The sequence below is a fragment of the Phocoena sinus genome, chromosome 13, assembly GCF_008692025.1.
Source record: "Phocoena sinus isolate mPhoSin1 chromosome 13, mPhoSin1.pri, whole genome shotgun sequence".
NCBI lineage: Eukaryota > Metazoa > Chordata > Mammalia > Artiodactyla > Phocoenidae > Phocoena > Phocoena sinus.
In genome coordinates, this window is record NC_045775.1 from 52,964,764 (window position 1) to 52,987,843 (window position 23,080).

A 23,080-nucleotide genomic window follows, 5' to 3' on the forward strand; every position below is an offset into this window, starting at 1 on the left:
AAAACCCAGATCAAGAAACAGAAACTTACCAGCACCCCCAGAAGCTCTCCATGCCTATTCCCTTACAGTGACTAACCCTCCACTTCTAACCGACCTTTCCTGACTTCTATAGCATAGAATAGTTTTGCCTATTTTTATTCTTTATATAAAAGTAATCATTCAATAAGTGCTTAAAAAAAAACACTAGTTCTTTGCCCTCAAAATTATTCTTATGAAATTCCTTCATATTGTTAAGTGTAGATTCTTTTTCCTTGCGGTGTGGCCGTACCACAAAAAGTTTATCCATTCTACTGCTGATGAGCATCTGTGTATTTTCTAGTTTGGAGCTACTATCAGTAGTGCTGCTTTTGGTGAAAATATGCTTTGTGGTGAACATATGCATGTATTTGTGTTGACTTTGTTCCTAGGAATGAAATTGTTGGCTTATGAGGTATAACCCAGCTTTCATAGATACTGCCACTTTTCCAAAGTGGCTGTACCAATTTCTACTGCCTCCAGTGACGTATGAGCATTTCTGTTGTTCCAAATCCGTCACCAGCGCTTGTCATTTTCCATGCTTTCCTTTTAGCCATTCTGATGGGTATGTGGTGAACAGTATTATTTTTACAATATAAAGAAAAACCACACATATTTATATAAATGTCAAGAGGAAGGTATGGGAGGAAATCGCTATATGGGTAGAATTTCAAAATAATTCAACAAATGTTAATTGCATTCCTACTCATTTTGGGGCATTGTCTTGGGCTAATAGGGATATAGTCCCTCCCCATCAAGAAGAACAGCCAAGCGAGAGACGTGGAAACAAATAAGTACACTATATTTTAGTAAAGGAACATAGATGAGGAAGCAGCTAATTCTGGTTGGGGATGTCAGGAGAAAGCTGGCTAACTTCTGCTTCTCTTCAAGGCGGAGCTCGGCCCTCAGCACCTCCAAAATGGCTTCTAGGACCTCCCTGAAGCTGGTTTAAGTGCCCTTCTCTGTGTTTCTCAAAGCATATTCTTCTGTGTTACTTTGGTCACAGTGCCAGTCACACTGTACTACAGTCTATTTATGTCTGTTTCTCTTGCTAGTTCTTTGAGGTCAGGGATGGGCTTTCATCTTTATATCCTGAACACTAGCACAATGCCTGACCTAGAATAGGAACTAGATAACCATTGAATGAATAAAGGGAATAAAAAGTCTAAAGACCATTTCCCTATCTTCCCATTTCTAGTTCAAAGACTTAGCCTTCACTCTGTAGAATGGAGAATTGATGTATTAAAACACAGTTAACTATAGCAACCAAAACAATTTTAAACTTAGCAACAAAGAGTCAATTTTGATCTATTAAATTAACCAAGATTTTTATAAAGAGCACAGTGGAGCAGGAAGCCTCATGCTCTGCTGAATGGATTATAATTTGAACAATCTCACTGAGGAAAGCAATTAACAATGTGTACAAATTGCCTTAAAAATATTCCTGCCTTTAACACACTAATCCAGATTTTAAGCTCTATTTGGGGGAAATAATCATAAAAACAAAGTTTCATACTCCAAGATACTACTTCTAACATTATTGATTTTAGTTAAAAAAAAAAAAAAAGAAAAAAGGTGGGGGGAGCATTTGAAATGCCCAACCACAGGGCGTAGTTAAGCAGATTATGATATTCATGGTGAGGTGTTGGGCTGTAGTGGAAAGGATGCCTTTGGAAGCAGAGAGAGTAGTGTTCAAATCCCCTCAAATTCTCACTTCACCACCTAAGAGCTATGCGGTTGTTTTCAAACCTTTGTTTTGTAAAGTGAGGCTAGTGCTAATTTACTGTTATGGTTGATGTAAAGATTATATCATTAAATAAGGCTTTCTATAAGTGATAGCTATCATTGACACATCTATTAAAATGATATTTGTGAAGAAGAAATACCTACAATGGAGTGAAATCATGCTAGTATTTAAGTTTCTGAATTCAACTGTATCTGTGAGGCAATACCTCTATTGCTTTCCCAGTGGATGCAATTAACCATAAAATGGTCCATGAGTGTGTCCATGAATTCTTTTTTTTTTTTTACATGCTTGAGTTCCTTTAAAGATTTTTTCCCTAGCATTGAAAAAAAATGTAACATATCTTGTTCAGACTGCAATTATTTCATCAAAATTCTAGAGGAAAAATTGATCGAATTATGGGTATTTTTACTTTTATTATTCAAATTTCCTACAATAACCATGCATTTCATAGTTTGAAATAAATCTTATTAAAAATAGAGAGTAAGGGCTTCCCTGGTGGCGCAGTGGTTGAGAGTCCGCCTGCCGATGCAGGGGACACGGGTTCGTGCCTCGGTCTGGGAAGATCCCACATGCCGTGGAGCGGCTGGGCCCGTGAGCCATGGCCGCTGAGCCTGCGCGTCCGGAGCCTGTGCTCTGCAACGGGAGAGGCCACAACAGTGAGAGGCCCGTGTACCGCAAAAAAAAAATAGAGAGGAAGAGGCAATGACGGTACAAAAATAGAGAAGGGTTTTGAGAGGAAAAACTTGTGGTTTGGAAAGAATCCTGCCATTATTGATGTCACAAAGGGCTCGAAAAACTTTCCAAATGTTACTGTTAGTTTATTCTCACAATATTTATAAAAAGCAATCACATTGGTGAAATACTGCAGAACAAAGAAGGGAATCTACTTTTGTGGAATCAATAGACTAGTATAATTTGGGTTTCCCATATTCTAAACCTATTACTAAGGATCTAAAGAGAAGTATGGAGTCTCCATTCTCAAAATCATGGGAATCATTTCCAGCAAGATTAATAAATAATCCTGTAGAAGCAGCCACATAGCACAGGGAGATCAGCTTGGTGCTTTGTGACCACCTAGAGGGGTGGGATAGGGAGACTGAGAGAGAGACACAAGAGGGAGGAGATATGGGGATATATGTATATGTATAGTTGATTCACTTTGTTATAAAGCAGAAACTAACACCATTGGAAGGCAATTATACTCCAATAAAGATTAAAAAAAAGAGATTAATAAATAACCCTATAAAGTTAAACTGTTTACTTTTTTTTCTCTTTTAAAGAGACAGCCTTTATTTTAAGGATTTTTATATTGAAGAATTCAAAAAGTGGTAGGTTTTTGGAACTTATTGATCTGTATTTAAAAGGTACAGGTCAATCTGTTGACAAAGATTCACCAAAAATAATTTGAACAAGTGGGAAATTACAGTTAATACTACTAAAAGCTACTAAAATAATTCCAGGACGTGTGGTTTATCCGACATAACGATACTTCTAAGTGCTGTGACTGATATGAAACTGACTGTTTCTTACTTTTCTGAACACACAGTGGTATAATTAACAAGATTCAATCACTTCTGTTCTTCCCTGAATATATAAAAAGTAAAATACCAGTTAAAAAACTAATATATTCTTTTCTTTAAATGTTTTTTACATATACAATGTCAATATTTTCGTTCCATAGTGGTGTGGTTTAAGAGGTTTTTCATTCACGAGTAAAACAACAATCCACCCAAAGGGAAATGATAGTCTATAGGCTGACAGTGCAAATAAAGAGTTTGGGAATGCAGCAACTGGCATTTCTAAAATACAACAGATAAAATTCTAAGAAGTTACATGCAATAATCTCAACTAAGCATCTGGCCACAGAACTAGAACATTTGATAATTTTACTGGTGATTTCAGTGGGACTCCAGATGTTTCCAAACTCAACTTGAACTATCATCTTAGGATTTGTATTTTGCTTTTCCAGCTTCACTAATGACACAAACATGATTCACATCCCCAAAGTATTCATTATAGTCAAGGGCATATCCTACAACAAACTTGGCTAGAATTTCAAATCCAACAAAGTCTGGTCTGTATCCAGCACTTCAAGGGGTCCTTTTCACCAGCAAGCTTGCAACCTTGATCATCTTTGGATTATGCTGCTTGACCAAGGAAAGCAAGGTTTTCATTGTTTTGCCAGTGTCAATTATACCTTCCACAATCAACACATTCTTTCCAGTGAAAATTGAGAGATCATCTTCACCAATTACTTTTATGTCGCCTGTTGACTGGTCATTACAGTAGCTCTTCAGTCTGATAAAATCTACAGTCATAGGAATGGATCTATCACTATTTCTCTTCAGTACTTTGATGTAATCCAGCAGGTCAGCAAAGAATTTGTAGTCCCCATTGAGCACACAGAGGACCACGGTGTGATAGCCTCCCATTTCCTTCTTCACATCTTGAGCAAGACGTTCGGTCCTGTCCATAATTAGTCCATGAGGAATAAACAGCTTTTCCAAATCCTCAGCATAATGATTAGGTATACAAAATAAATCTAGGTCATTAGCTGGTTAATTATTGCTAATCACGATGCTGGGGCTGCAGATCGCCATAACAGCTGGCCGACCGGCCGGCTGAGGGCAGTTTGGGCTAAACTGTTTACTTCTTATACCAAACTTGATGGTCAGAGTAATAGCTACTTCTCTAATAATTGTTTAATGTATTTCATTGGGATTCAATTACATCTATGGTTTACTTTCCTAAATATTTATTTTCACAAAAATTTTGAGCCTTGTGCAATGATTTGTTTCTCTTTGACCAGAGGCAAAGTTGTTTGGTAATAACATGTTACCCTATGTGACACGAAACTGATTTGGTGAGTTATTAAATAACTTAATTTAAAATTACCTCTTACTATAATAAAGGTATAAATTCTTTCCACTTGATACTAATAAAGAGTTTAGAAACAATATTTTAAAGTGAACATGTTAATCAATTTATTGCCTTAAAATGAACTGTGAGAATTCCCTGGTGGTCCGGTGGTTAGGACTCTGCGCTATTACTGAGGAGGGCCTGGGTTCAATTCCTGATCAGGGAAATAAGATCCCACATAGCCAAACAGACAAACAAAAACTGTGAGATATTTATAAGAATTTAGATAAATTTAAAGGTAAGTTATATATGGCACAATATCTTTAGATATGATTCCACATCAGCATCCACATTTAAAAAATCTTATTCTATACAGACAACTTATATGACTCAATATCAAAAAACCAAATAATCCAATCAAAAAATGGGCCAAAGACCTTAATAGACATTTCTCAAAAGAAGACATACAGATGGCTAACAGGCATATGAAAAGGTGTTCAACCTCGCTAATTATTAGAGAAATGCAAATCAAAACCACAATGAGGTATCACCTCACACCAGTCAGAATGGCCATCATCAAAAAGTCTATAAATAATAAATGCTGGAGAAAGTGTGGAGAAAAGGGAACCCTCCTACACCGATGGTGGGAATGTAAATTGGTGCAGCCACTATGGAAAACAGCATGGGGGTTCCTCAAAAAAAACTAAAAATAGATTTGCCATATGATCCAGCAATCCCACATCTGGACATATATCTGGAAAAGATGAAAACTCTAATTCAAAAAGACATGCACCCCAATGTTCATAGCAGCACTGTTTATAATAACAGAGACATGGAAACAAACTAAGTGTCCATCAACGGACGAATGGATAAAGAAGATGTGGGATACACTCAGCTATAAAAAAGAATGAAATATTGCCATTTGCAGCAACATGAATGGACCTAGAGAATATCATACTAAGTGAAGTAAATCAGACAAATATTATATGATATCACTTATATGTGGAATCTAAAAAATAATACAAATGAATCTATATATAGAACAGAAACAGACTCACATAGAAAACAAATTTATGGTTACCAAAGAGGAAAGGGAGGGAGGGATAAATTAGGAGTATGGGATTAACGGATACAGACTATTATACATAAAATAGATAAGCAAAAAAGCTTTACTGTATAATGCAGGGAACTATATTCAGTATCTTCTAATAACCTATAATGGAACATAATCTAAAAAAAATAATTGAATCACTTTGTTGTATACCTGAAGCTAACACAATATTGTAAATCAACTATACTTCAGTTTTAAAAAATCTTATTCTAAATTACCTGAAGTGTAATCTTATAATCCTCAAATTGTTAATGAATAATAAAAAGCTTTTGGAATCCCAAGTATAATATATTCTATTCACAACACTTTTCAAAGGTTTATAAGAAAGAACCAGGCTATGAATTACATAGACAGTCAAACCTCATGAAAGGAATTTTTCTTACTATATTAAGTGATATTTTAAGTCTGACTTTAATATTTTGTCTTCAAAGACATACCCATTGACAATTCTTACTAGAAAGTTCTTTCCCTTTAAAAATACTGTGTATGTTATAGTTTTTTTGTTCTGTGACATTTCTTTGTGTTAGATTACCGCACTCTTCATGTGCTATAGCAAGCAGCTGCTCCATGCGTCAAACTATGTGGGAAATGAGAATGACAAACCCAGGGAAGATCAGTAAAGCAAAACCTTTAAGGGAACCTCAGATCTGTCTAGTGAATTATGCTACTGATTAGGAGCAAGTGGCCATTTTACTGAATAAGTAATAAGTTCCATTTTTAGTGTGATAGTATTATTGTGCTAGTAATACTTTTTATATTGCACTGTAAAATGTGCATTATGTCCCCCTTTCTAAAAGGAAATTAATCCTTAACTTTTAGTGACTGTAATAAAATATTCCTCCCCCTCCACTAAGTTTTTTTTTTTGCGGTACGCGGGCCTCTCACCGTTGTGGCCTCTCCCGTTGCGGAGCGCAGGTTCCGGACGTGCAGGTTCAGCGGCCATGGCTCACGGGTCTAGCCGCTCCGCGGCATGTGGGATCTTCCTGGACACGAACCCGTGTCCCTTGCATCGGCAGGCGGACTCTCAACCACTGCGCCACCAGGGAAGGCCTAAATTTTTTTTTTCAAAACAAAAACAAAAACTCATTATTAAAAAAAAAACTAAAACAAAAAACCAGAAATTGTGATTGACCAGAAAGGTAAAGATACACGACCATATTTAAATAATTCTACCTAATCACATGTATAATGTTTGATGGTTCCGGAGGGCAAAATGACATGCCAGGAGTATCATTACATCTTCCTCCAACGTACAGACATTAGAAAAGAAAACAGATGAAGTCTTTCATTTTCTTGATTTTTTTAAACTTATTTTTATAAATAATACCTCACTTAAGTAAGTTAATCTTTTTTATCACATTTTTTTAATTCAAAGTCACAAAAATTATAATCATCCTCATCAGTTCACTCAGTCCCATGTAATTAATTTTTTTCTCATCTTGATCTTTTGTTAGCACTTTTATGAATTCATCAGTTTTCCATTAGAGTTCTGAAAACGCTTATGCATTCGGTTCAGCATTATAGTCAGTTACCAGAAACCTGTACTTGTCAGAGTCTTTTCCATGAATTCCTTGAAGATGAAACCCTTTTATAGGAACATTTTTGCAAAAGCATCAGAGTACACCCAGAACTGTCCGTAAATGACAAAACACTTAAAAATGACCACGGTTAAAGATTTGATGAAAGTTCATAATAATGCAATTGACAAGGAAATTTAGTTTTTTCTGAGATATACAGTTTAAAGTAATAACTAGAATTATGACTTATAACATTATACCAGAACATAAAAGATTTTTAGGAATTTCATGTAATGTCTGAAACATTTATATTAACATACTTCAATACAAATAACCCAAAGAAAATTTAGTATGTTTTTTTTAATTTTTAAATTTAATTTTTTTTATATACAGCAGGTTCTTATTAGTCATCCCCACCCCCCCGTGGCTTTCCCCCCTTGGTGTCCATACATTTGTTCTCTCCATCTGTGTCTCAACTTCTGCCCTGCAAACCGGTTCATCTGTACCATTTTTCTAGGTTCCACATACATGCGTTAATATATGATATTTGTTTTTCTCTTTCTGACTTACTTCACTCTGTATGACAGTCTCTAGATCCATCCATGTCTCAACAAATGACTCAAGTTCATTCTTTTTTATGGCTGAGTAATATTCCACTGTATATATGTACCACAACTTCTTTATCCATTCGTCTGTCAATGGGCATTTAGGTTGCTTCCATGACCTGGCTATTGTAAATAGTGCTGCAATGAACATTGGGGTGCATGTGTCTTTTTGAATTATGGTTTTCTCTGGGTATATGCCCAGTAGTGGGATTGCTGGATCATATGGTAATTCTATTTTTAGTTTATTAAGGAACTTGCATACTGTTCTCCATAGTGGCTGTATCAGTTTACATTCCCACCAACAGTGCAAGAGGGTTCCCTTTTCTCCACACCCTCTCCAGCATTTGTTTGTAGATTTTCTGATGAAGCCCATTCTAACTGGTGTGAGGTGATATCTCATTGTAGTTTTGATTTGCATTTCTCTAATAATTAGTGATGTTGAGCAGCTTTTCATGAGCTTCTTGGCCATCTGTATGTCTTCTTTGGAGAAATGTCTATTTAGGTCTTCTGCCAAGTTTTAGATTGTGTTGTTTGTTTCTTTAATATTGAGCTGCATGAGCTGTTTATATATTTCGGAGATTAATCCTTTGTCCGTTGATGCATCTACAAATATTTTCTCCCATTCTGAGGGTTGTCTTTTCATCTTCTTTATGGTTTCCTTTGCTTTGCAAAAGCTTTGAAGTTTCATTAGGTCCCATTTGTTTATTTTTGTTTTTATTTCCATTACTCTAGGAGGTGGATCAAAAAAGGTCTTGCTGTGATTTATGTCAAAGAGTGTTCTTCCTATGTTTTCCTCTAAGAGTTTTATAGTGTCTGGTCTTACATTTAGGTCTCGAATCCATTTTGAGTTTATTTTTGTGTATGGTGTTAGGGAGTGTTCTAATTTCATGCTTTTACATGTAGCTGTCCAGTTTTCCCAGCACCACTTATTGAAGAGACTGTCTTTTCTCCATTATATATCCTTGCCTCCTTTGTCATAGATTAGTTGACCATAGGTGCGTGGGTTTATCTCTGGGCTTTCTATCTTGTTCCATTGATCTATGTTTCTGTTTTTGTGCCAGTACCATATTGTCTTGATTACTGTAGCTTTGTAGTATAGTCTGAAGTCAGGGAGTCTGATTCCTCCAGCTCCATTTTTTTCCCTCAAGACTGCTTTGGCTATTCGGGGTCTTTGTGTCTCCATACAAATTTTGAGATTTTTTTGTTCTAGTTCTGTAAAAAATGCCATTGGTAATTTGATAGGGTTGCATTGAATCTGTAGATTGCTTTGGGTAGTATAGTCATTTTCACAATGTCGATTCTTCCAATCCAAGAACATGGTATATCTCTTCATCTGTTGGTATCATCTTTAATTTCTTTCATCAGTGTCTTATAGTTTTCTGCATACAGGTCTTTTGTCTCCCTAGGTAGGTTTATTCCTAGGTATTTTATTCTTTTTGTTGCAGTGATAAATGGGAGTGTTTCCTTAATTTCTCTTTCAACTTTTTTATCATTAGTGTATAGGAATGCAAGAGATTTCTGTGCATTAATCTTGTATCCTGCAACTTTACCAAATTCATTGAGTTGCTCTAGTAGTTTTCTGGAGGCATTTTTAGGATTCTCTATGTATAGTATCCTGTCATCTGCAAACAGTGACAGTTTTACTTCTTCTTTTCCAATTTGGATTCCTTTTATTTCTTTTTCTTCTCTGACTGCTGTGGCTAGGACTTCCAAAACTATGTTGAATAATAGTGGTGAGAGTGGGCATTCTTTTCTTGTTCCTAATCTTAGAGGAAATGCTTTCAGTTTTTCACCATTGAGAATGATGTTTGCTGTGGGTTTGTCATATGTGGCCTTTATTATATTGAGGTAGATTCCCTCTATGCCCACTTTCTGGAGAGTTTTTATCATAAATGGGTGTTGAATTTTATCAAAAGCTTTTTCTGCATCTCTTGAGATGATCGTATGTTTTTTATTCTTCAGTTTGTTAGTATGGTGTATCACATTGCTTGATTTGTGTATATTGAAGAATCCTTGTATCCCTGGGATAAATCCCACTTGATCATGGTGTATGATCCTTTTAATGTGTTGTTGGATTCTGTTTGCTAGTATTTTGTTGAGGATTTTTGCATCTATATTCATGAGTGATATTGGTCTGTAATTTTCTTTTTTTGTAGTATCTTTGTCTGGTTTTGGTATCAGGGTGATGGTGGCCTCATAGAATGAGTTTGGGAGTGTTCCTTCCTCTGCAATTTTTTGGAAGAGTTTGAGAAGTATAGGTGTTAGCTCGTCTCTAAATGTTTGATAGAATTCACCTGTGAAGTCTTCTGGTCCTGGACTTTTGTTTGTTGGAAGATTTTTAATCACAGTTTCAATTTCATTACTTGTGATTGGTCTGTTCATATTTTCTATTTCTTCCTGGTTCAGTCTTGGAAGGTTATACCTTTCTAAGAATTTGTCCATTTCTTCCAGATTGTCCATTTTGTTGGCATGGAGTTACTTGTAGGAGTCTCTTAGGATGCTTTGTATTTCTGCGGTGTCTGTTGTAACTTCTCCTTTTTCATTTCTAATTTTATTGATTTGAGTCCTCTCCCTCTTTTTCTTGATGAGTCTGGCTAATGGTTTATCAATTTTGTTTATCTTCTCAAAGAACCAGCTTTTAGTTTCATTGATCTTTGCTATTGTTTTCTTTGTTTCTATTTCATTTATTTCTGCTCTGATCTTTATGATTTCTTTCCTTCTGCTAATTTTGGGTTTTGTTTGTTCTTCTTTCTCTAGTTCCTTTAGGTGTAAGGTTAGATTGTTTATTTGAGATGTTTCTTGTTTCTTGAAGTAGGCTTGTATAGCTATAAACTTCCCTCTTGGAACTGCCTTTGCTGCAGCCCATAGGTTTTGGATCGTCGTGTTTTCATTGTTATTTGTCTCTAGGTATTTTTTGATTTCCTCTTTGATTTCTTCAGTGATCTCTTGGTTATTTAGTAATGTATTGTTTGGCCTCCATATGTTTGTGTTTTTTACATTTTTTTCCCTGTAATTCATTTCTACTCTCATAGCATTGTGGTCAGAAAAGATGCTTGATATGATTTCAATTTTCTTAAATTTATGGAGGCTTGATTTGTGACCCGTGATGTGATCTATCCTGGAGAATGTTCCATGTGCACTTGAGAAGAAAGTGTAATCTGCTGTTTTTGGATGGAATGTCCTATAAATATCAATTAAATCTATCTGGTCTACTGTGTCATTTAAAGCTTCTGTTTCCTTATTTATTTTCAATTTGGATGATCTGTCCATTGGTGTAAGTGAGGTATTAAAGTCCCCCACTATTATTGTGTTACTGTCAATTTCCTCTTTTATAGCTGATAGCAGTTGCCTTATGTATTGAAGTGCTCCTATGTTGGGTGCATATATAGTTATAATTGTTATATATTCTTCTTGGATTGATTCCTTGATCATTATGTAGTGTCCTTCCTTGTCTCTTGTAACATTCTTTATTTTAAAGTCTATTTTATCAGATATGAGTATTGCTACTCCCGCTTTCTTTTCATTTCCATTTGCATGGAATATCTTTTTCCATCCCTTCACTTTCAGTCTGTATGTGTCCCTAGCTCTGAAGTGGGTCTCTTGTAGACAGCATATATATGGGTCTTGTTTTTGTATCCATTTAGCAAGCCTGTGTCTTTTGGTTGGAGCATTTAATCCATTCACGTTTAAGGTAATTATTGATATGTATGTTCCTATGACCATTTTCTTAACTGTTTTGGGTTTGTTTTTGTAGGTCCTTTTCTTCTCTTGTGTTTCCCACTTAGAGAAGTTCCTTTAGCATTTGTTGTAGAGTTGGTTTGGTGGTGCTGAATTCTCTTAGCTTTTGCTTCTCTGTAAAGCTTTTCATTTCTCCATCAAAGCTGAATGAGATCCTTGCTGGGTGGAGTAATCTTGGTTGTACGTTCTTCCCTTTCATCACTTTAAGTATATCATGCCACTCCCTTCTGGCTTGTAGAATTTCTGCTGAGAAATCAGCTGTTAACCTTATGGGGGTTCCCTTGTATGTTATTTGTCATTTTTCCCTTGCTGCTTTCAGTAATTTTTCTTTGTCTATAATTTTTTCCAGTTTGATTACTGTGTGTCTCAGCATGTTTCTCCTTGGGTTTATCCTGTACAGGACTCTCTGCGCTTCCTGGACTTGGGTGGCTATTTCCTTTCCCATGTTAGGGAAGTTTTTGACTATAATCTCTGCAAATATTTTCTCGGGCCCTTTCTCTCTCTCTTCTCCTTCTGGGACCCCTATAATGCAAATGTTGTTGCATTTAATGTTGTCCCAGAGGTCTCTTAGGCTGTCTTCATTTATTTTCATTCTTTTTTCTTTATTCTGTTCTGCAGCAGTGAATACCACCATTCTGTCTTCCAGGTCACTTGTCTGTTCTTCTGCCTCAGTTATTCTGCTCTTGATTCCCTCTAGTGTACTTTTCACTTCAGTTACTGTGTTGTTCATCTCTGATTGTTTGTTCTTTAATTCTTCTAGGTCTTTTTTAAACATTTCTTGCATCTTCTCGATCTTTGCCTCCATTCTTTTCCGAGGTCCTGGATCATCTTCACTGTCATTATTCTGAATTCTTTTTCTGGAAAGTTGCATATCTCCAGTTCATTTAGTTGTTTTTCTGGGGTTTTCTCTTGTTTCTTCATCTGGTACATAGCCCTCTGCCTTTTCATCTTGTCTGTCTTTCTGTGAATGTGGTTTTTGATCCATAGGCTGCAGGATTGTAGTTATTCTTGCTTCTGCTGTCTGCCCTCTGGTGGATGAGGCCGTCTAAGAGGCTTGTGTAAGTTTCCTGATGGGAGAGACTGGTGGTGGATAGAGCTGACTATTGCTCTGCTGGGCAGAGCTCAGTAAAACTTTAATCTGCTTGACCGCTGATGGGTGGGGCTGTGTTCCCTCCCTTTTGGTTGTTTGGCCTGAGGCAACCCAACACTGGAGCCTACCTGGGCTCTTTGGTGAGGCTAATGACAGACTCTGGGAGGGCTCACACCAAGGAGTACTTCCTAGAACTTCTGCTGCCAGTGTCCTTGTCCCCACATTGAGCCACAGCCACCCCCCGCCTCTGCAGGGGACCCTCCAACACTAGCAGGTAGGTCTGGTTCAGTCTCCCCTGGGGTCACTGCTCCTTCGCCTGGGTCCCTATGCACCCACTACTTTGTGTGCGCTGTCTAAGAGTGGAGTCTCTGTTTCCCCCAGTCTTGTTGAAGTCCTGCAATCAAATCCCACTAGGCCTCAAAGTCTGATTATCTAGGAATTCCTCCTCCCGTTGCTGGACTCCCAGGTTGGGAAGCCTGACGTGGGGCTCAGAACCTTTACTCCAGTGGGTGAACTTCTGTGGTATAAGTGTTCTCCAGTCTGTGAGTCACCCACCCAGCAGTTACGGGATTTGATATTACTGTGATTGCACCCCTCCTACTGTCTCATTGTGGCTTCTCCTTTGTCTTTGGATATGGGGTATCTTTTCTGGTGAGTTCCAGTGTCTTCCTGTCGATGACTGTCCAGCAGCTAGTTGTGATTCTGGTGTTCTCACAAGAGGGAGTGAGAGCATGTCCTTCTACTCCTCCATCTTGGTTCCTCCCTTCCACTAAATATTGATACCTTACCCCCCCTTTCTTGTTTTATATTTATTTATTTATTTATTTTTGGCTGCGCTGGGTCTTCATTGCTGCACACGGGCTTTCTCTAGTTGCGGCAGGCAGGGACTACTCTTCGTTGCTGTGCATGGGCTTCTCGTTGCGGTGGCTTCTCGTTGTGGAACATGGGCTCTAAGCATGTGGACTTCAGTAGTTGCAGCACGTGGGCCCCAGAGTGCGTGGGCTTCAGTATTTGTGCACAGGCTCAGTAGTTGAGGTTTGTGGGCTCTAGAGCTCAGGCTCAGTAGTTGTGGGGTGCAGGTTCAGTAGTTGCAGCTTGCGGGCTCTACGGCACAGGCTCAGTAGTCGTGGCGCGCGGGCTTAGTGCCCCACAGCATGTGGGATCTTCCCAGACCAGTGCATTGGCAGGTGGATTCTTAGCCACTGGACCACAGTGGAAGTCCATCTCTTGCTTGTTTTAAACTGTGGTTTTGTGCTTTTAACAAATAGTATACTTTGTCTTCAATAACGTACTATACGTTGCTTAGTCATGTTCAGTTTTGATCCCCAATCACATCAAAACTGTAAGGGCAGAAGTCTTATAAATGGACAATTTAGTATTAAAATGATGGGTGTACACATGGGTAAAAGAGTTCAAATAAATTCAAATGATTTATTATATTTATATAGATAAATAACACAACTCTCCAAATTTTCTTGAAGGTAAATTTGCTTTGCAAAATAGAAAATCATTGCAATTTTTTCCTATATCCCTTTCCGTTTCCTATTATATTTTTAGTTAATACAGAATTGTTCTTTTTTTTTTTTTTTTCCAACACATGCTGTGAAGATTAACAGAACTTCCAGGTGGTTGGAGACAAGTGTAATAGTATGTCAACAGGGATGTTCCCTGGGCCCTGGCTAAGTTCTAATGCTGTGCACGTAAGGAGATGAGCTCACATATTCTAAGTTCAGGGACCACCTGTGGTTAGGCCAGCCCACCTATAGTTAGGCCAAGAAATGTCAATACAGGGAAACAGACCAAACACCAAACATCCCCTACCCCATCCCATTCCTACTCCCTGAAGTGTAAGGAAAAGGTGAGTAGAGATAAGGTTAGCTTTTTGTGAAGTAGAATATTCATAAGGTTGCTCTATTCCCTCTCTTCACCCCATTCTAACTGTAATAAAGGAGATGGAGGCACTTCTTCCTCTTAAAGTCTAGAGAAGAGCATTCAAGAGAATTGCTTATAAAGTTTAGAGATGCCCAACCTTCCCCCTATCCTAGGTTGGAGACTGGTGATTGTCTCACCTCTGATCTCTCCTGGACTGGCAGAGTGCTCAAGTGTTCTAGGACAAGGAGAAGGGGCAGTAGAGAGATGATCTAGATGAAGGAAGGGACACCACAGTTGCCCACATTGGCCCCTCCAAGAGAGGCTGCTCACTGGACCCCGTGTGGAGGAGGTCAAGTAGATGCAAGATATGCCTCAAGGAATTGAGCAGCAGGGAGGCACCCCAAGGACCTTCAACAATGAAGGAGCCAGAACTTGGATTCTCTCCAGTTTAGAGAGCGTAGAAAATCTGACAGGGTTAACTAGAGAAGCAGCAGCATCCGAAAGAGAGGGAATTACCATCTTCCTACTGGGGAGCCACATAAGATAACCACTTCTTCATTTCTCCTCTTGCCCTGACATTAGAAGTGAAGCACTGGAAAGAAGGAGAGGGAAGGATATACAGAACAGAGCACTCCTGCCCTCAACCCTCTCTGCCCCCCGTCCCCCCCCACTCCCCGCCACATACTCCAAGCCACTAGCAACAGACTTGTCTGCCTTTCTCTGGAGGGAAGGGAGGAAAAGTAGTTTTAATTCAGTTTGAAGCTTAGTAGAAAATGAACAGAATTGAACCTTACTTGACAGAATGAGATGATCCTAATAACTTGAAGAGGTGGATAAATAGAATCGAGCCAAGGTGTGATGAAGAGAGTTGACACCCAGCAAGAAAATGGCAGGGGCAGAGCACAATTTTGGGGGGAGATTATTGGAAAAATAAAGCCATTTCATATTTATAACCCAATGAATTGCGAGTCCTCAAGGAAGTAGTTACAAAGTCAGATAGAGTTCTAATTTTTACAGGGGAGTGGGATGATCGATTCTGAACAACACAGACTGGTGAGAGTGATATAAATCCAGGTAAATTAAAGTAGTTTTATTCTTTTCTCTCTTTTTTTTTTTTTCGGTACGCGGGCCTCTCACTGTTGTGGCCTCTCCCATTGCGGAGCACAGGCTCCGGACAAGCAGGCTCAGCGGCCATGGCTCACGGGCCCAGCCGCTCTGTGGCATGTGGAATCTTCCCGGACGGGGGCACGAACCCGCGTCCCCTTCATCGGCAGGCGGACTCTCAACCACTGCACCACCAGGGAAGCCCTATTCTTTTCTCTTAATTGAAGTATAACATACGTACAAAAAAGTATACAAATCATAAGTGTAGAGCTCCATGAATTTTGACTAAGTGTACCCATCTGTGTAACCGGCACCAGATCAGGAAATAGAATGCTACCAACAGCCAGAAACACCCCCACGTATCCCCTTTCAGTCATTAACCTCCTCCTCCTCAAGTCACTGCTATCTTGATTTCTATATGTGTAAGTTAATTTTGCCTGATTTTATTTTTACATAAATGAAATCCTATGTTATGTACCTTTTGTGTTTACTTCTTTCATTCAACATCACATTTGTGAGATTCATCCACGTTGTTGTGTGTAGAAGTAAATGGAAATCGTCCATTTTCATTGCTCTGTAATATTTTGCTGTTTGAATACACCATGAATTTTATTCATCCAAATGGTAATGTACTTTGGGTTTTTTTCCCCTAGTTTGGGGCTATTACAAAGAGTGCTCCTGGACTTACTTGCTAATATTTTATCTAGGACTTTCACATCTATGTTCCTGAGAGAGATTAACCTGTAATTTTTCTTTCTTGTGATATTTTTGCCAGCTTTTGGTGTTACAGTTATACTGACCTCATACAATAGTTGGAAATATTCCTTCTTTTTCTGTTTTCTGGAAGATTTTCTGTAATATTCATGTTTTTCCTATTGTGTTTTGAAAAATTCACCAAAGAAGCCATCTGTGACTAAAGTTTTCTTTGTGGGAAGGTTTATAATTATAAATTTAATTTAAAAAATTTTGGGGGGCTTCCCTGGTTGCACAGTGGTTAAGAATCCGCCGGCCAATGCAGGGGACGTGAGTTCGATTCCTGGCCCGGGAAGATCCCACATGCCACGGAGCAAGTAAGCCCGTGTGCCACAGCTACTGAGCCTGTGCTCTAGAGCCTGTGCTCTGCAACAAGAGAAGCCATGACAATGAGAAGCCTGCATACTGCAATGAAGAGTAGCCCTGCTTGCCTCATCTAGAGAAAGCCTGCATACAGCAACGAAGACCCAACACAGCCAAAAATAAAAACAAATAAATAAAAAAAATTATTAAAAAAATTAAAAGATAAATAAATTTTTAATTGAAATGTAGTTGATTTACAAGGTGTTAATTTCTACTGTACCGCAAAGTGATTAAGTTATATATATGGGGCTTCCCTGGTGGCGCAGTGGTTGAGAGTCCGCCTGCCGACGCAGGGGACATGGGTTCGTGCCCCGGTCAGAAGATCCCACATGCTGCGGAGCGGCTGGGCCCGTGAGCCATGGCTGCTGAGCCTGCGCGTCCAGAGCCTGTGCTCCGCAACGGGAGAGGTCACAACAGTGAGAGGCCTGCGTACCGCAAAAAAAAAAAAAAAAAGTTATATATATGTATATATGTGTATGTAATGGAAAAGAATACAAAGGATGTATATATATGTATATACCTATATACATACATATACATACACATATATACATTCTTTGTATTCTTTTCCATTATGGTTTATCATAGGATATTGAATATAATTCCCTGTGCTATACAGCAGGTCCTTGTTGTTTATACATTCTATAATATAATAGTTTGTATCTGCTAACCCCAAATTCCCATTCCATCCCTTTCCCACGATGAATTTAATTTTTTAATAGATAGAACTACTTATATTTGCTATTTCCTTTTTGTCCACTCTGTTAAGTTGTATATATCCAGCAATCTGTCCATTTCATTGGCATGCAGTTGTTTATAATTTCCTCTTATTATTATATCCTTTATAAAAATTGAGTTGTAATTGACATGCAACATTATATTAGTTTCAGGTATGTAACATAATGATTTAATATTGGTGTATATTGCAAAATGATCGCCACAATAAGTCCAGTTAACATCCATCACCACACATAGTTACAAAATTTTTTTCTTGTGATGAGAATTTTTAAGATTTACTCTTTTAGCAGCTTTCAAATATCCAATACAGTATCATTAACTATAGTCACCATGCTGTACATTATATCCCCATGACTTATTCATTTTATAACTGAAAATTTGTACCTTTTGATTCCCTTCCCCCTTTTCACCCTTCCCCCCCACCCCTTGCCTCAGGTAACCACCAGTCTGTTCTTTATATCCATAAGCTTGTTTTTTTTGTTTGCTTGATTTCTTAAATTCCATATATAAATAAGGTCATATTTATTTATCTTTTTCTCTCTGACTTATTTCACTTAGCATAATGCTGTCAAGGTCCATCCCTGTTTTCACAAATGGCAAAATTTCATTCTTTTTTTTATGTCTGAGTAATATTCCATTGTGTGTATATATCACATCTTCTTATTCATTCATCCATCAGTGGACACTTAGGTTGTTTTCACATCTTGGCTATTGTAAATAATGCTGCAATAAACATGGGGATGCATATATCTTTTTGAATAGTGTTTTTATTTTCTTGGATAAATACATAGAAATGGAATTGCTGGATCAGATGATAGCTCTATTTTTAATTTTTTGAGGAACCTCCATACTGGTTTCCATAGTGGCTGCACCAGTTTACATTCCCACCAGCAGTGCACAAGTGTTCCCTTTTCTCCACATCCTTACCGACACCTGTTATTTCTTGTCTGTTTGATAATAGCTATTCTGACAGGTGTGAGCTGTATATCCTTAATGCTGACAGGATCTATACTGATGTCTCTCCTTTTCTTCTTGGTATTGGTTATTTGTACCTTTGTTTTTTTCTTGATCAGTGTTGACAGGGGGTTTGCAATTGTTTTAGTCTTCAAAGAACCAATATTTGGCATTTGGTTTTCTCCATATTTGTCTTCTGTTTCTTAATTTCTTTTCTAATCTTTATCATTTCCTTCTACTTTCTGTGGCTTTCACTTTCTTTGAATATGATTTTCTAGATAGATATGTAGATCATTGGTTTTCAGGTTCTCTTATTTTTAATAGGTACATTAGAAGTTATAAAATTTCCCTTAAGTTTGGCTTTTACTAAACTACAAATTTTGATATGTAGTATTTTTCTTACCATTTTGTTGAAAATATGTTCTAATTTCCATTGAGATCTCTTCTTTGACCCACTGGATATTTAGAAGTATACTGTTTTTATTTCCAAACACTAGGGAACTTCTAGTTATCTTTTTGTAATTGATTTCTGGCTTTATTCCATCATAGTCAAAGAGTTTAGTATTATTCTAATCCTTTAATATTTGTTGAGACTTGCTCTATTGCCCAGCATATGGTCAATTTTAATAAATGCCTAGGTACACTTGACAAGACAGTGTTTCCTTCAGTTGTTGGATGCAATGTTTGGATGGTTAGTTTATGTGTCAGCCTGACTGCACATCACTTAGGTGATACCCAGATAGCTGGTAACACATTAATTCTAGGTATGTCTGTGAGGGTGTTCCTGGAAGAGATTAGCATTTGATTCAGTAGGCTGAGAGAAGAAACCCCCCTCACTGATCCACTGGGGCCTGAATGGAACAAAAAGGGGAAGGAAGGGTGAATTCACTCTCTCTGTTCTTGGGCTGGAACATCCATCTTTTTGTCCTCAGACATCAGAGCTCCTGGTTTTCAAGCCTTCAGGCTGAGACTGAATTGTACCACTGGCTCTCCTGATTCTGCAGCTTACAGATAGCAGATTGTGGGACTTCTCTACCTCCATAACTCTTAGTGAGCCAATTCCTATTAAAAAAAAGTACAAACATACATACATATATAGGTGTATACATGCACACAAGTTGAACAACACGGGGGTTAGGGGCACAGACTCCCCACAAAGTCAAAAATCCACATATAACTTACAGTTCGCCTTTCTTGTATGCGGTTCCTCAGAATCCCTCATTCCGCATCCTCAGATTTAACAAACCTCGGATGGTGTGACACTGTAATATTTACCACTGAAAAAAATCCACATGTAAGTGGACCCATGAACTTCAAGCCTGCATTGTTCAAGGGTAAACTCTATCTATCTATCTATCTATCATCTATCTTTCTTTCTATTAGTTCTGTTTCTCTAGAGAACCCTGACTAATGAAAGTGTTCTATTTAAGTCAGTTAGGTCATGTTTGTTAAATGTTAGTTAAATCTTCTATATTTTGATTTTTTTGTCTGTTTGCTCTATCAGTCACTGAGGAAGGTATGTTAAAAACCTTCATTCTGATTGCGAATTTGTCCATTTCTCCTTTTAGTTCTGTTAATATTCTTTATGATATTTTGAAACTATGTTATTAGGAACTTAGAAATTTAGAATTGGCATGCTTTCCTGGTGAGTTGATCTTTCTATCATTATAAAATGTCTTTTGTAACTCTGGAAATGCTTTTGCTTTACCATATAATTTTCTATTTCTCTCACTTTTTCTGTGTTCCCTTTTATCTCCTTTCTTGCTTTCTTTGGATTTATTTTAAATTGTGTTATAGCTCCCTCTACTAGCTTGTTAGGTATGCATTCTTTATTACTTCTTTTGTGGTTACCCTAGAGAAAAATGCAGCCTTGAATCTAATACAAATGAATACTTTACCACCTCCCAGACAATGTAAGGACTTTAGAACACTCTACTTGCCCCTATCCTGCCTTTTGCCTTAATGTTGTCACATATTTTAATTCTACATACAATTGAAACCCCACAATATGTTATTATTATTGTTTTATGTTAATATTCATTTAGATTTACTCTATTGCTCTTTACTCTATTGCTCTTTATTCCTTCTTGCACTTCTATGCTTCTCTCTGGGATTATATTCCCTCTTTCTTTCAATATCAGTTTTCTAGCAATAAATCCTCTCAGATTTTGTTGGTCTGGAATGTCTTTATTTTGCTTTCATTTTTGAAGGATATTTCACTGGGTGTAGAATTGTAGGTTGGCAGAATCTTTAAAGATGACAGACACACCATTGCCACTTTTTCCATTACTTCTGATGATAAGGCAACCATTAGTCTTATACTTGTTCTTTTGTAGATATTGTACCTTTTTCTCTGGCTACTTTGAAGATTTTACTTTGTCTTTGATTTTCAGTGTTTGACTATGATGTGTTTAGATATGAATTTCTAATTTTTAAAAATTCACATCTCAAGGTTTATAGCTCTTCTTGTGGCTGATATATTTTGGAATTTTAAAAAATTATTGGGTGTTATTTATTCAAATATTGCTTCTTCCCATTTTCTCTTTTTTTTTTTCTCCCCATGCTTTGGTCTATGAGTATATATGTAAGGAAAATTTGTGATTATTAGACATAGTATGTTTATTATGAGCATACCATGTCATTCTAACCTCATTTTCTTCTTTGTCAGAATTAGCAAATTAGTAGTATCAGGCACATCAGTCACAGTGCCTACCATAACAGTGTTTAACTTCTAGATGAAAATGACTTACCCATAGCCTCCTGCTCGGGGAAGCAGAGTTGGGCTACTCTTTGCACAGTGGTAGCTAATCAGATTAGCTCTCTCCATGACTTGGAGTGGGACAATGTAGAAGAAACTGGTTAGTCAATTTCAAAAGAAGAGCAAAGCAGATCTTGAAACAGAAGCCAATACTTGAGGGAGACACCATGTAGTTCATAAAAGAGAGAATAGAAAGATCATGTTTACTCCAGAACTGCCTTGATTCTTGGGATTTATTTAGTTTTAGGTACTGGATGTGTAATCTTACAAAAACGCTAATTTCTTTATTTCTCTTTTTTTGGATTACTCATTTTTTATTTTTATTTTTTTTACACCTTTATTGGAGTATAATTGCTTTACAGTGTTGTGTTAGTTTCTGCTGTACAACAAAGTGAATCAGCTATATGTATACATATATCCCCATATCCCCTCCCTCTTGAGCCTCCCTCCCACCCTCCCTATCCCACCCCTCTAGGTTGTCACAAAGCATTGAGCTGATCTACCTGTGCTATGCAGCAGCTTCCCACTAGCCATCCATTTTACATTTAAAAACCCTAATTTCTTAAGGTGACCTAAATGAGTCTGTCTTCATTGCAATCAAGGGACTAATGTACTAGGGAAATGCGGCTGAATGTGTATCTGAGCTTCAGCAAAGTACTTCATTAAGATATGTAATACCTTGTCTTAAGACAAGATTGAGAAATTTTCACTAAATGTTGAGTGTAAATCAGTGAATTAGAAACTTATTAAGTGGTCATACCCAAAGGACACTAATTTAAAAATTGCTTCAGTCTGGAGGGAGGTTGTTTTTTGATCTAGTTTTTATTTTTGCTTTTGCTTTTGTTTTTACTATAAAGTTCTTCCCTTGACCTTGTTCTAGTCAACATTTTTATCACCCCTTTTGTTGAGGACATGCTTATCAAATTTACAGAGGAAAAACACATTGTTTAGCAGGATCCTTCAAGCTGGAACAATGGCTAAGTTCAAAAAGATAATATTAATTTTTTTTTATTTCAAAAATAATACTTGGGAGCTTGAGGCTTTTTAGGGCATGAGCCACCTCGTCTCCTTGCATCGCCTTGCAATAAACCTTTCTCTGCTCCAAAAAAAAAATAATAATAAATGTCAATTGCCAAATATTGAGAAAATTATTCTCTTTTTACAGTCTATTTTTTTGTGAAAAATATAATTAGGATAACAATTTAATACGATTTTCTAAACATTTTAACACTTTGAAATCATAAACATTTCCAAATCATTATTATTTTTCAATATTATTTTAATATAACATAATTTATTTAATCAATCTCCTCTCAAAACATGCTGTAATACTGTTTTCTAAACTTTTTTCTTTTGTTTCAAAATCAAACGGTTTTCAAATCATTAAATAATATTTTCTCAATTGCTCGACTGTACTGTTATTTATACAATTAGAGTATGTTGCCCCCTTTTTGTCTTTAAGATTACCATGAATATTCCTATGGCATTATTTTTAGAAAAATGTTACAGTTATTTCTTTCTGATAAACTCCTAGCAATGTATGAGAATCTTGGCTTGTTTCTCTGTTGCTTCACCATTGAATATTATGATTTTCAAAATTCCTGCCATTTTATAAGCACAAATTAGAGTCTTGCTTTATTTTGCTTTTCTTTGAATACTAGTGAAGCTGAACATTGTTTCATGCATATATTGACTATTTGCATTTCTTGTTTTGGAGCATCTATGTTCATGTCTTTCATTCATTCATTCATAAGTGTATATCTTAACGTTTCTTAAGGGCTTTTATATATTATTCACATTAATCCTTTCTTGAAATACATATTGCAAATATTTCTTCCAAGTTTGTCATTTTTCTT

General features: G+C 37.1%; 1 protein-coding gene and 1 pseudogene across 5 annotated transcripts in view; one reads left to right on the forward strand and one right to left on the reverse strand.

The window, feature by feature from the left end:
• B3GNT2 (UDP-GlcNAc:betaGal beta-1,3-N-acetylglucosaminyltransferase 2) overlaps window positions 1–23,080 on the forward strand; it is a 398,515-nt gene that overhangs the window by 307,209 nt on the left and 68,226 nt on the right. The gene's annotated exons all lie outside the window — the stretch shown is intronic.
• On the reverse strand, window positions 3,056–5,030 carry LOC116764221 (annotated as a pseudogene).